Genomic DNA, 13,749 nt, shown 5'->3' with positions numbered 1-13,749 from the left:
AGGTGAGCAAGCAATTTACTAAGACTGCTCTTGGGCCTTAAAACGTGAAGTAGAGCGGGAAGTGAAGAAAGCAGGGCCACCTGAGGAGGACACGAAGGAAAGAGCTGGCATCACCGTCACCACCTTTGCTGCACAGACCCCCGTCCTTGATCCTCATGGTGTCCCCACATCGTAGAGATCACCTCCATGTGACGCCTCCTTATCTGTCATAGGAATACTTTTTAAGCAACACCCGAACCATCTTAAACTATTACCTCCAACAATCTGACTCAGGGAACTCTTAGTGTCTCAGAAGTTCTGGCTGTCAAAAGAGACAGTGGCTACTCTCTCCACCACAGGACGTCCCCTCTCTTTCTCTCTACCTGACCAGCACCCCAGCTCCCGGAGCCTCAGTGAGAGCCCCAGCCCCGCCGGCAGACACATTGACCCTGGCAGTCCCCATGATCCCTCTGCGCCTCCAGGCTGGCAAGGCCCTGAGAGACAAATGATTGAGCCAAATTTATGGAGAGAGACACTGAACCTTGGAGATGTTAAATGTTTTAACCAACATCCCAACCTTCTTGAGTTTCCCAGCTGAACCACAGCCGCTTTTACACAGTGGTGCCCCTTGCTGGCCCGGCTGACAGCTCACTGCCAGCCTGCTGCTGGGAGCGCTGACTGTGGGCCCCGCTGCCTGGACACGGGCCTCAGGTGGGCAGGGAGCAGTCTGCAGGGTGAGTGGGGCTCGGTCCCGGGGGCTGTCCCTCGGCACTCAAAGACTCCTACCACCTCCGTTTGTCCCAGAGCGCCTGCGGCTGTGCACCGTAATCCAAATTGGGTTCAAGCCCCAGGCCTCCGCACTCCATTGTAATGCTATATTTTTATTCAGCACAAGATCAGATCTGCCAAGACCTCACATTGCCGACATAAAAGAAGAAAGATTTTGTTAATCCCAAAGAAAATGAATTCCTCTTATATTTTCCTAGAAAAAAAGAAAACATGAGGGTATTACACCGGCCTCTCAAACCCCAGAAAAACCCCCACCATCGTGAGATGGTTAGAACATGCAGCTTTAGGAGTCGACACAAAGAACGGCAATTACACACCTCTTCACCTCTCGCTGGTTTGTTTTCTTATCCTGGATATTTCAACTGTTTTTTTCCTGGGATGCTTTGGATATGATAATCCCTCCAGCCTTGAAGCAGAGTATCAGAGAGGGAGTGGGGTCAGAGGGGGAAGACGTTCACAGGATCCGAGTACAGAGACGACGCCAGAGAGCGAGCGGGCAAGGAAGAACACCTGCCCTGAAAATCTGGTATGTTTTTACGAAATCTGAGTGCTCCAGGGCCAGAGGGGCCTTGAAGAGAACTAGTGAGACCTTCTCACTAAACACACACATACAGTGAATGAGGTTCGGGCTGGGTATGATTTGTCCAAGGAAACGGATGCTTCACTTAGGCCTACTCTAGAACGGGCTTCCTGGGCATGTCCCCGGACAGTCCACATCGCCGGGGCACCGACACTGGCCAGCTTCTGCCAGTTATAGTAAAAGGCCCTTCCACACCTCTTAGCATTTTCGTGTCCTTTGCTGCCAGAGCCACCGAGCTCACCATCCGCTCCCGCGACTGCCAGCAGTCTCTCCCCTGGCTAGGTGCAGGCACTCAGATGTGGAGTATCTCTCAAATGAATTGGGGTTTTGTTCCTTGCAACCTGGGCTGAAATTTACAAGACTAAAACAAAGGCACTCCCTGTGCCCTGGTCTTGGCTCCACCCGGAACACTAATTGCTCAACAACAGCACATGTGGGAGAAAGGGGCCAGCTCTGATTAAGGAGCCCCATGGGAAGGTGCCGAGAACAACCTTTTCTTTTTCTTTCTCAACTCGCCTTTGTCTCTGTCACCAGAGGCCACTCTGCCTCCATGCTGCTGGGCATCTGTGGGTACATAGGAGTCAATGGACCAGCAGCATACCGGTGTGGGAGACCACAGTGCACTGGGTACCTGCCGCGTGCTGAAGTGGCACAAGATGGTCTTGCGCATGAGCACTGCTCCTCTGACAACTCTAGGAAGTGAGCACCATCATCATCTCCACTTGGAAGATGAAGGAACAAGAGTCCAGAGCTACAGAATCAGAGAGAGGCTCAGCTGGATTATAACTCAGTCCTGGCTCAAAAGCCCAGGACCGTGCTTCCAGAATAAACTAGGAAGTGTGGTTTTTCCCAAATCCTAAAATCACAACATTTCACAGCTTAGAAAGCACTTTTCTTTTACATCTGGGAAGGATGACATTCATCTAAGACCCCAACAGTGAAGGGACATGATCCGGATCAGTCTGACAGGTTGGCTGGCCCTGACCTAGAACCCAGGACTCTGAGGCCAGTGCTCTTTGCCCTCTCCCTTCCGCTTGCTCACCCGTTGTTGTCCTGGATTCCCAAGGGCCTCCCATCCCTGAGTGCTGACCAGACTGATCTGTGCTGAACTGGCAGACTCATCAGTTCTGGGGTGCCTAGCATCTCTGTGAATGCTGCCAAAAACAAATATTAATTTTCCAGCTGCAGAAGGAAGAATCTATAAATAAGTCCCAACTGGAAACATTTGCAAGATCATATGTGTGGAGGAAAAATAGCCATCCTTTGTGCTTCCAGATAGAGTTAAATTTGGAGTAATCCCTGGAGAGCCTAACGCACTCCCATGTGTTAAAATAAAAGACACCCGGCAATGGAGGTAAGAAGGCCTGCATGTCCGAGAACCTGTGGCTTCACGGTGAGGTGCCTTCCTGCATGCGTACCGCCAGCCCCATAGTGGGAAGAGCTGGGGTCTGATGCAGAGAGCTCAGGGACACAGACACACAACCAAAGGCCTTGCTACTGGAGAGGAAAGCCCTGGAAGGAAGAACAAACTCACAATAAAATAAAGGAGGACAAACCCTCTTCCCCAAGCCTGAGGAAATCAGGTTGAACCAGATGAAAATCGGGCAGCAAGCCAAGTCAGCTTTACCTGACCTGTGCGACCACTCCCTGTTGTGTTTCCATGGGAATGGGCATCCTAGGTACCGAGCCAGCAGGTTTGCCACTGCAGGTATTTCTCCTCTGACAGTGATCAGCAGTGGGAAGGTAGATGAAGGAGCAGGGGGGTGGAGAAGGGTTACCGTCTTCAAGACTGGTGGCAGAGAATTAAAACCCTCTGTAGCAGAAATAGAAAATGCTGAGGTAAAACTGCTACTAAACTCTATAAGAGAATAAAACACAGGCACCCTGGCTGGTGTAGCTCAGTGGATTGAGTGCAGGCCCACAAACCAAAGGGTTGTTGGTTCAATTCCCAGTCAGGGCACATGCCTAGGTTTCAGGCCAGGTCCCCAGTATGGGGCGTAAGAGGCAACCACACAATGATGTTTCTCTCCCTCTCTTCCTCCCCACCTTCCCCTCTCTAAAATAAATAAATAAAATCTTTGAAAGAAAAAATAAAAAATATATAGGCTAAGTAATTCTAAATAGGCTTCTTCTTTTAATCCACTAAATGCAAGATAAATGACAAAGGTCTTAAATTGCAGTAAGGACACTGCACTTGAGCATCAATCACAATGGAAAGAATGACAGCAGCTAAATCAGTCCGATTCAGTTGGGCCACAGAGCACACCCACACAGTGCCTCAACCTGAATTATGATCTAGGCACTTACAAGGCACCTGACTACAAGTGAGGGAATGCACCCACATCTCAGCTCCACGCACCACGTGAGAGTCACAGCCTACTCACATTGAGTGCTTGCTCACGCACGTTGTCGCTGGAATGAGGTCCTAGATCATTTAGTGCTTATGACACCATGATCCCTTTTCTGAGCACCCCACGTGTTTATCTTTATTCAAGCCTCCTGACAACTCTATGTGGTGGTTACTCCTGTTATGCACACACGTGCACACACCACAGAGAAACGGAATCAGCGGCACATCAAGGTTAGATGGCATGCCCTCCATCACCCAACGGCAGTGAGTAGAGCCAGGATCTGAACCTATGCAGTCTGTGTCTCATCACCACACCATCTATCATTCACGTAGAGGTTCCCCCAGTGCCTGGCCCCTAACAAACCCTCAGGGGCCTTCAGCTTTAGTGTTGTTCTGATAGGCCCTGAACTGTTAGAAATCACTGCCAAAGCCTCTTTACAAAGTTGGCTGGGATGCGGAGAGCAGGGCTGTCCAGAGACCAACAGATGCATCTGATGGCAGCTTAAGGCTTCATCCAGACATCGATGTAGAATCATTGCTCTGTAAGCCAAGCCTCTGAAGCAGGGCAGACACAACACACAGAACGTGGGGGGCCAACCAAAGCTTCAAAGATGATCTTTGTTTTGCTTTGAAGTCTGAGCTTGGTCTGGCAATCTTCACCTTAATATCAAGTTAGATTCCACCCAAAGTGTTGACAGCATGTGTTCTAGGAAGGTGACATATCTTCTAATGCTCAAACTGACAGGTGACCTCCTGGCTGGCACCAATTGGCCCCCACCCCAGACTCTCCCTTCTGTACAATTCATAATATCTCAGCTGGTGGCAATGACCTGGACAAGCATGTGCCATGGTCTGTGCCTTCTGTACCCTGGGTAGCCTTGGATGGCTTTAAGCAGTGACTCAGAGTTGGCAAGGAAAAGCATACCATGCGTGCACTTCGCAGCTGCTGCTTCTCACAGCACACCACCACCCACACGGGCTGACACAATGAGTGTGTCTCACCAGGAGGCCCAGGTGCCTGCCAGCATTGTTTACCAGCCCGTGGTGAAAGCCCACGGGAACCTGGCTTCTCTGCCAGCCAGCTAGGCCTGGTTCCTACTCTTCGTGACTTTCTAAGTGAGTATCACAGCAGGGCTTTACAAGTAGAATTTCTAAACCCACAAGACTGCAGAAACAGACAAGTGTGGCGGCGTCACCTCCTCTTACGCATCCCCTATTGGCAGTGCTCCTTATGCAGAAGGTATCGGTCACAGAGAAAGTACCGAGACACCAGGCAGGCAGTCACTAGCATTTCTACTAGACTTACCTCCCCTGGCCCCTAGACTTGTGATCCATTGCTCAGGAAGAAAAGAAACTTTTACCTGTGAATGTCTGAGAAACAGCCTGAGGCCCCAGACTGAGGCCACAAGAAAGTAAGTCACAAGAGAAAGGACCAGCTAAGGCCTCCCACGTACACGGACCCCTCATGAGAGAGAGAACTGGCTCAGTCCCAAAGAACCCACGACTCTCCCTAAGGGGACAGGACCCACGAGCATCCTGCCTCATGCTCCACTGTAGTCTAAGCCACAAGGAGGAACCAGAAGATGCCACCAAACACAGGGTGGCCATCCACATGGTGAGGACATTTGGGGTTCTTGCCGAGGAAAAACCTGGTCAGCTTTTAGCTCTCAATCCTCTCTTTAAAAACTCAGAAACCCAATTTTTATAAAAATTTTGGAAGAGGCTCATCTCTTAAAGATGAGGTAATTGAAGCCTAGTGGTGGTAGTGTGGGAAAGAGGGCGAGAGGGTGAGACGAGGACGTGGAGAGAAGCCGGATGGGGCAGAGGGGTGGGGGCGGGGATCTGTCTGGGGCTTGCCCTTCATGCTGGCTCCCCCGGGCACACCCCACGGAACCTCGAGGGCTCCAGAAAGTTCCAGGCTTTAGACCGCAGTAAGTACCTGGCAGCCCTTCTCCGTTGTCTGTAAGGCTGCTGACAGTCTGTTCCTCAGAAGGCTGTCCGTAACTCGGGGGCACCCTTCCTATGAAACGCCGGGGTGCGGACGGATTGTGCGTGCTCAGGGCCTTGTTCATACTTGCTTCCACAACGTAGTGTTTGCACAGGGCACCATTAAGGAAGAAATTCAGAATAATTTCAAACCTACGTACCTAGATAGGGCCATTGAGAGCATACCTGGTATATTTCTTTCCATCCATTTACAATTCATTTCATAAAATTGAGCACCTAGTGATTCATCTGTTCGTTCTAAGTACGTTGTGAACGTTTTTCATGTCTGTAAGTATTCTTTGAAGGTATAAATTTCCCATTTAGTTTTAATGTGTATTTCTTACATTTCTAGGGAGATTTTTTCCTTACATTTATTAAACATTTTGATTTTTCTACTATTAAATATAATTTGACCATTTTATATTTAAAAGTGAGTTAGGTTTCTTTTTCTTATTCACTGTGGTCTTGTCAATTTTACTGCAAATATTTTTTTCAGCTTGATGATAGCTTTTTAAATTGGTTTCGATTTTGAGACAATTAGCCTTTAATGTATGAGCGTTACATTTGTGAACAACTGCATTCATGATTTCCCACTCCTTCCATGCCTTCAAAGTTGTTCCACATGCCTGAAGAGTTAAACATTTATTTCTCCTTCCACTTTTTTTACCTTCAACTCTTTTTTAGTGTTTCATGTGCTACCTGTATTGCTTTCACTATATATAACACAGCACTTGAATATTTAGCCCAAATGGTGTTCATTAACACAGAATAGATTAATTTTCTTCTATTGCTGTTTTGGACCTTAGCCTGTATTTTGAAATGTCTTGTAATTACCACAATGCCCACAAAGACCTGGCTTGCGGGCTGCAAGTGCAGTTCAAGGAAAGCTGGAATGGGCTCACTCAACAAATGAAGATGGAACCCCCATATCACCCAGGTAAATATCCCTCACAGGAGCTCCCTGAGCCCCAAACCTATATTCAGTCACCAGGTTTGTTTAGATCAATGAGCCATTTTGAGAAAGATTAATAGACATGTCTACACATACACAAACACAGATATTTCATACAAACATATCCCATGCAGCCCCCACCCTCAGATCCTGTGGATAATCAAAAATGACCACTGTCACCCCAATAAAATCAATTAAAAATTTTTTAAAAGTATATCAACACACTAGAGCAAAGCTATAGCCAGTAATTTTCAGGGGGAAAATAATTATCCTGACAATCAGGCCCAGAGCAGTGTGCTCCTTGTCAAAGAAAGCCAAAGATGCCTGTGCATATTTCTGCATCCACTTTTAACAGCTTAATTAATTTGCACACCAATGAAATCTCAAAGTCTAGGAATCCACCTGTTCATAAAATGACGAATGAGATTCATGAGGTTTTTTTAGCCTAATTCCCAGTTTCATTTGCATATTAGAAACCCTTCGCATCTCTTCCCCAGAAGCTGCTGGCTTCCAAGAGCCATTCGCAGTGCACAGCTATGGCTATAAATTCAATTACTCTCATTAGCGTAAATCCAGTGTATTCCACCCGGCAGGTGGGTTGTCATTTTTATACAGATTGCTCTCTGCCCTGGAGCGACCAACCTTCAGCACATCCTTAGATGGTTTTCGACTCCACATTAAAGAAGAACTCCTTTGCGACAGAGGAATGAAATCTGAAAAGCAACAGGGCCTCTCAGACCTGACACACAGGAACCTGCCTCCCACGACAGGGCTCCTTCCCACTGTGCTGCGCGCCCACTTCCCTGCTCGGTGTCTGTCCCCCTGTCAGTCAGGATTTCTCACAGCTGTCAGGCCACCAGAGGAAACTCTTCACTTTGGAGGAGGGTCCTCGAACCCCATACCCACAGCTCAGCTGAGCCAAACAACAGACCAGCGGGCTGGGGGTTCCATCAGAGGCTGGCTTCTGGCAAGAACGGGCAGTAACCCAGTAATGCACGCAAAGTAGAAACCTGTTTGGGGGGCAAGTGAGTGAGGGGGTGAGATGACTCTTTCCCTCCTTGTTCTCATCCCTCATTTTCCTGCTTCGACTATCATTTTAGTCATCATGTTTAAGTGACATTAAATATGAATTCTACCCCCAGGAAAGAGGACAGGGGAAGTGCAGACAGGGAGCAGTATTTCAAGAGCTCCAGCTAAGTGCCCAGCAGACTGCCGCACCCCACTTAAATGTCACAGCCCCGTGAGATTGGTCTGATCAGTCCCTGTTGACATGCCAAGCACCTGGAGATTGGCAAAAAGCCATCGACCATGCAACAGAAAGAGGGAGAGGGGCCCCAATGAAGATTCCAGAACCAAGGAGTCTCTCTGTTCCTCTGGGAAGCTTTTTCCTTCCTCTCCTCCCTGACTTCCCGGATCAGCAGGCAGAATGGCAGGCAGAGGCTGCACTGGGGCTGCCCCGAGGTTCTGACCAAGGCGCCAACAGGAACAAAAGACACAAAGCCAGCCAGGGGCCTTTGTAATCACTGGTCCTGCTAGGAAACCACTTCTTGCCTCACTAGTGTTTCTCTGAGGCTGATTGATGCTCTGGAGCGGGAAATCCATGAGAAAGTCCCTTTCCCCCTCAAAATTGAGGGCTTCCAGTAGACTTGGCAAATGTGCCCAGCCCCCCACCCCCAGCTCTCCATGGTGAAAGTCTGCATGGGGCAGGAAGTAAGCCTGCCAAGCTCTGTTCTGGGCTAAACACTCCCCAAGCAGACACCGGGTTCCCATGTCAATGAGAGCTCCGCAGTGCTTTCTGAAGGCTGTGATGAATATGTGAGAAAAACAAACACGGGTGGCAGGGTTGGGAAAGAAGGAAGGGAAGCTCAGAGAGAGGCGCCCCCAGGCAGGCCTGGGAAACCCCAGGGGTCTAATTGAAAGGGTTTAAAATAGTAAATATCAAATCTAAACCCAGATGGTTTTTTTTTTCAAAGGAAGCAAACCGTTCATTAAGCTGATTCCTTCGAGTAAGATTACCTTCAAAACAACAGGAAGCCAACCTCCCCCCACCTTCAAAACAACAAGAAGCCAGCCTCCCCCCACCGCTAACTTGCTTCCAAATCCCATTTTGATGGCACAGCTGAGTGGACAGGAGCCCCGAGCAGAGTGGGGGTCATTGGCAGGAGGGGGTGAATTCCTTCCTGATTTGCTATTTTGGGTCAAGCAGCGCTAGGGATGTTGTTGGCTTCTCCTGTACCCTGGGTTTGGGTCTCAAAATCCTTCCATGAAAAAATGAAAAATGAAAGCTGTTGACACCAGGCGGACCCAGAGAAATGCACCAGGGCGAGCGTGCGCGTGTGGAGGCCAGAACGAGGGGAACAGGGAGAGCAGTCCTCCCCCACCGGCCCCATGCAGGCACTCGAAGTCTCCCAACAGGCACCATGAGCAGGGCCCCCTAACACGCAGACTGAGCAGGTGCACCCAAAATCATGCGACCCCCCTCCCCCCAGAGTGGCAAAGCTTCCCACCGTGTTCATTCAGCCATCCTTTGACTTAGTCCTGGGTGTACACAGGCCCTGGGAGACGGACACAGCCAAGGCAGACCTGAGCATCCCCAAATTCCAGCCCCTCCAGACACCTCATCCACGCTGCACCCCAGCGACCTCCCACATCCCAGACTGCAACAAACCGAAGGCAGCAGCTATCAGCAGGTGCATCGGTGTTCCAGAGACCACCACGAAGCGGGAGGGACGCCACCACTGAGACCATGGCATTCCATCCACTTTAAGAAGCAGACTGATTTAAAAAATGTTAATATGTAAAAAAAAATGAGCATCCAGAATCAATGAAACACATTAATAGCTGATGCTTATTGAGAACACAGCCGGTGTCAGGCCCAGTGCCAAATAGTTTCTGTGGATTATCTCATTCACTCCTCACAACTGTAATTATCTCCATTTTTCAAACGAGGAAAGCTGGCCTTCAAGCGCTGAGTTAACTTGCCCAATATCCCACAATGTGGCCAGTATGCACACTCAGGCCTGTCTGAATCCAGGGGCCAAGAAATCATCCTTGTGGGTCCTTAAAATCCCCTAGGATGGCCCTCGGAAATAGACACCTTCGGCCCTCACCCTGCTGAGCTTCTGCTTCCTTAAGTCTCCAGTGCTGTGGACAGAACTGCATTTTATACGAGCACCCAGGCCATTCTGATAAAGGTGGCCCCAGTGCCACGTGTGGAGAAGCTGAAGAAGTCACCATGTGCAGGTTCACAAGTATCGGCCCTGGGCTGTCCACCAGGGCGCAGTGAGAGCTGGAAAACACCGCTTTGTCTGTTTGGGGTAACAGGTTACAGCCGAAGAGGTGCAGTCAATTCAGTGGCCTGTAGCCTCTTAAGAATGCTCTTAATTGAGCCAGTCACTCTGTGCTGGTATACCAGCCGGTGCACAGTGGGAAATGCACACTGCCGCTGCAAAACCAAGTTGCACTCAGTACCTAAGGACCGGCAAGAGTGAAGGGCTGGGCACAGGGCAGGTGTCAATCTGGGGCTGCTGCATGCAGACCAATGTGAGTCCACTGCACGCAGAGAGGAAAACTGCTTCTTGTCCACGCTGCCTTCTTTGGAACCATCCCCAGTCCTTGGCACAAGTGAGCATCCCCACAGCAAATGAGAGAGCCCCTAAACTGGGAACAACGCAAATTCTTTCTGTTCAAATGGTGTCTGTTAAAATAGCGCAGACTCATTGGCCAGAAGAGCGTGAGCCTTCGCTAGAAGAGACACGGGTTGGAATCACAGCTCCACCACACTAGCCTTGCCATTTCTAGTGTCTCTCTATACCCAAGTGCTTTCTGTAAAATGAGATTACCGATGCCTCCCTGTTGTTAAGACAGAATGAAAACGTGTGCTTCAGGCATTTGACATAATACCTGGCACCTATTAATAATTCAATAAATGTGAATATCTTTCATTTGCTAAATTTAAATATACGCAGTGCAGGATTTTACCTGGACCAAAAAAAATACATAGCAAGAGAAATCAAATAGCAGAACAGCAACTCCAAAAAAAGGGACTGAGCTCTATTCACTTGTTGGTTCTTAAACTTTCCTAGCTACTGAGCCATTGATAGAGATGCTGGCTCTGGATTTCTGGGTTTGCATCCTGGCTATGTGACCTTAAACTAATTTCTCACCTTTTCTATAGACATGGAAAAGGCGAGAGACTAGTTTCTCTGGGAAGAGAAACTTCTGGGAAGACTTGGAAATGGGCAAAAAAAAAAAAGATAATGGGTGCTCTGGGTTGCTACCACCTTGCTTGCACTGACTCAAAGCTCTTTCACAATTCTATTATGCTGTAGCAATGCTACAGAAAATGTGGGGCAATGCAAGCCATCCCTGTCCACAGAAACGCAGACAGCTCCCGTGGAAAGCCAACTGATCACTGCGCTATGGATGGTGACCGCTCCACACCTGTTTCCTCATTCCTGACTGTAGTGCACGGTCGGGTCTCTGAATTCTCCTTTGAACTACTTGTGCCATTTTACTGGTTCCTTTGCTAATTAAGTAGTTAAATACAATCTTGGACATGTGTTCACTTTACTTTTATATGAGAGTCATGATTTTACTTTTTGAAAATATTGATTCTTTAACAGTAAGCCTCAGTTTCCTCATCAGGATGGTGAAAACAATAAAAACGTCCACTTCATGGGGCGGGAGTGAAAAGAAATGAAACAAATGGCACGCAGTCCTTGGCACGGCGTCCGGCACATCACACGGACACGGTTACCCCATTAGTGAGCACGTCTGTTAGGCTGTCAAAGTGGAGTAATGACTAACGGACAGAATGTTCTCACTTTTAAGTTGTTCTCCAACAATTTTTTTTTCTTAAATATTTATTACCTACTACTGCTCCTTTACTAGTGAACACGCACAGATCAAATGAGTAGATAAATAAGCAGCAAGTAAATATTCATAAAAATTTAGAGGGATACACTTATGGTTTGTTTGAGAACCTGGATGTCGGGTCTTAGGGTTGTTTTGTTTGTTTGTTTGTTTGTTTGTTTTTGGACATATGCCTTGGCTGTAATCTTATACCTCTTACATTTATCATACATGCCAATGATAAGCTAGTTTGAATTCCTATGATGGAGTCTGTATTAATATTTCCTAATGCCCCCTAAAGAATACAGCAAATTCCAAATTCACTCATCAGCTGACCACTGATCTAGGGGCTCATTTAAAACTGGGAGACAGGGAGTCAGGGCACCTACTCCTGATACAACTATTTTACAAGGCTGTGATTGAGTCATTTAAGATCATCTGGGATTAAGAACTCTTTAAAAGAATGGGGACCTAGAGAAAAGCAGAAAAACACAACAGCAGCTACCATCCGTCCAGCACTTAAATGACCTGTGGGTTCATTCAGCAACAAATATTCCACATCCTCAAGAAGCTCAGAGGCTAATGAAGCAGAGAGGGGACAATTTTCAGGAAAGCTTTCCGAAATGCAGAGAGTCCGATGAGCTCTGGCAGGGCAAACAGGGGTCGGAAGCACATCACAGCGAGGGTACTGGTCACACTCTGTGGTGGCTCGAAGGGTGAGCTGCGGCTGGGAGGTAAAGTGCTGGGGAAGGGGGCCTGCAGGCAGAGGGAGGTGCAATGGCAGGCAGGTGTGAAAGAGCCTGCTGGCTGACGCCAGGAAGAGCAAGGACATCCATGTGGCTTGAGGTGCTGGAAAAAAGGTCACAGGGCTAGGAAGGTCACCCAGGACCACGTCAGTTAAACCAGCCATTGGAGCCCCATGACCCCTCAAGGAAGGTATCACAGCCCCCATATCAAAAATGAATAAAATTTAAAAGCAGTGAAGTCTGAGGATCTAAGACTATGTATTTTGTAATCATCAGAGCTGGGGTTTTTTAAACCTATATGCAGCATTGTAAAGGCCTAAGAACCACAAAGAATCAGGGAAGACAACTGAAACCCCTAACTAAAGACAAATTTCGAGAATACACCTCCATCCTGGGGAAAGTGTCAGACACGGACGTGCAAGCCTCCTTCCAGTTACCACCTAGCATGGTCGTTGCTAACAAACTAAACCATTGGTGATTTCCTACCCAGAAAGAGCTCCCACTCGGCTGTCTTTTCTGTTCCCAAAGGGGTTCTTTGCCAGGGAGGCAGCAGCCGCCTGTGCTTCCCCCAGCTCTGGCCCCCCACGGTGAACGGCACCTGCTTCACCATGCTGACACTGGGGCTGGCACAAGAGAGACACTGGCTGATCTTGGGTCATCCTGAGCCTTGAGTGGGTCACAGCCACAGACAACTCTGCAAGAGATTTACAGGGTTTCCTTGGTTAATTTTCCTTTCCATAGGCCTTGGGGACCACCCCCCCCCCCCAGCAAGGAGAAGATGGCCAAGAGTTAGCCGCATGTGCACACGCTGTTCTGTGCAAGTGATGGCCGGCATCTGGGCAGAGCGAACGCCAAAAGCAACCGAGGCCATCTGAACCTCATCACAACCCTCAACTACGTTCGCCCAGCTGAAGGATGAGCACGGATCAAAGCCGCCTTTCCCCCACTTCCCTCCTCTCCCTCTTCAACATCTGGGAGAGGCCACTGGACTGCCAGACCGGAAAGACTGACGGACAGTCTCTCTTGGACCAAAGTCTCGTCAGGATCCTCTGAAACTTCTTCCCAGACAGGCCTCAGCTTTAGACTTTGTATCTGCCTTTGCTCTGCCTGGTTCTGGCAAGAATTCTTTTCTGGCAAAAGGATTTTGCCAGTGATCCAATTGGTGATCACTCTAGATCTCTGATCAAATTCTGTATTTCCCGCCACCCCCAGTGATGTCTGCTTGCCCTTCAGCAAGAACCTGGTTAGGTGGGTTCAGCAGGAACTCCCCCTTACCCTGAGGTTCCCCCTCAGAAACTGGCCACGCAGTGACCCCACCCACTCGCTGACTATGAATCCCCACTCGTCCAGGTTGCAGTCAGCAGCTGAGCCCCGTTCTACAATCTACACCAACATCTCTTTTCTCTCATTGCAACAGCTCCTGGATAGAATCTGTTCTACTACTTTAACTACTGTCCAGCTTTGACTTTCCTGTGACAATGCTGACAGGAACACGAGCCACAAGAGTCGACCT

The 13,749-nt window shown here is 48.7% G+C and overlaps 1 long non-coding RNA gene across 3 annotated transcripts in view; it reads right to left on the bottom strand.

Moving 5' to 3' along the window:
• Nucleotides 1-13,749, bottom strand: part of LOC123809711 — a 106,529-nt gene that overhangs the window by 539 nt on the left and 92,241 nt on the right. The gene's annotated exons all lie outside the window — the stretch shown is intronic.

This window comes from Phyllostomus hastatus, unplaced genomic scaffold (assembly GCF_019186645.2).
Source record: "Phyllostomus hastatus isolate PE091 unplaced genomic scaffold, TTU_PhHast_1.1 phas_scaffold_555, whole genome shotgun sequence".
NCBI lineage: Eukaryota > Metazoa > Chordata > Mammalia > Chiroptera > Phyllostomidae > Phyllostomus > Phyllostomus hastatus.
The sequence above is the reverse complement of the archived record's forward strand: the minus strand, read 5'-3'. Positions and strand labels throughout refer to the sequence as shown.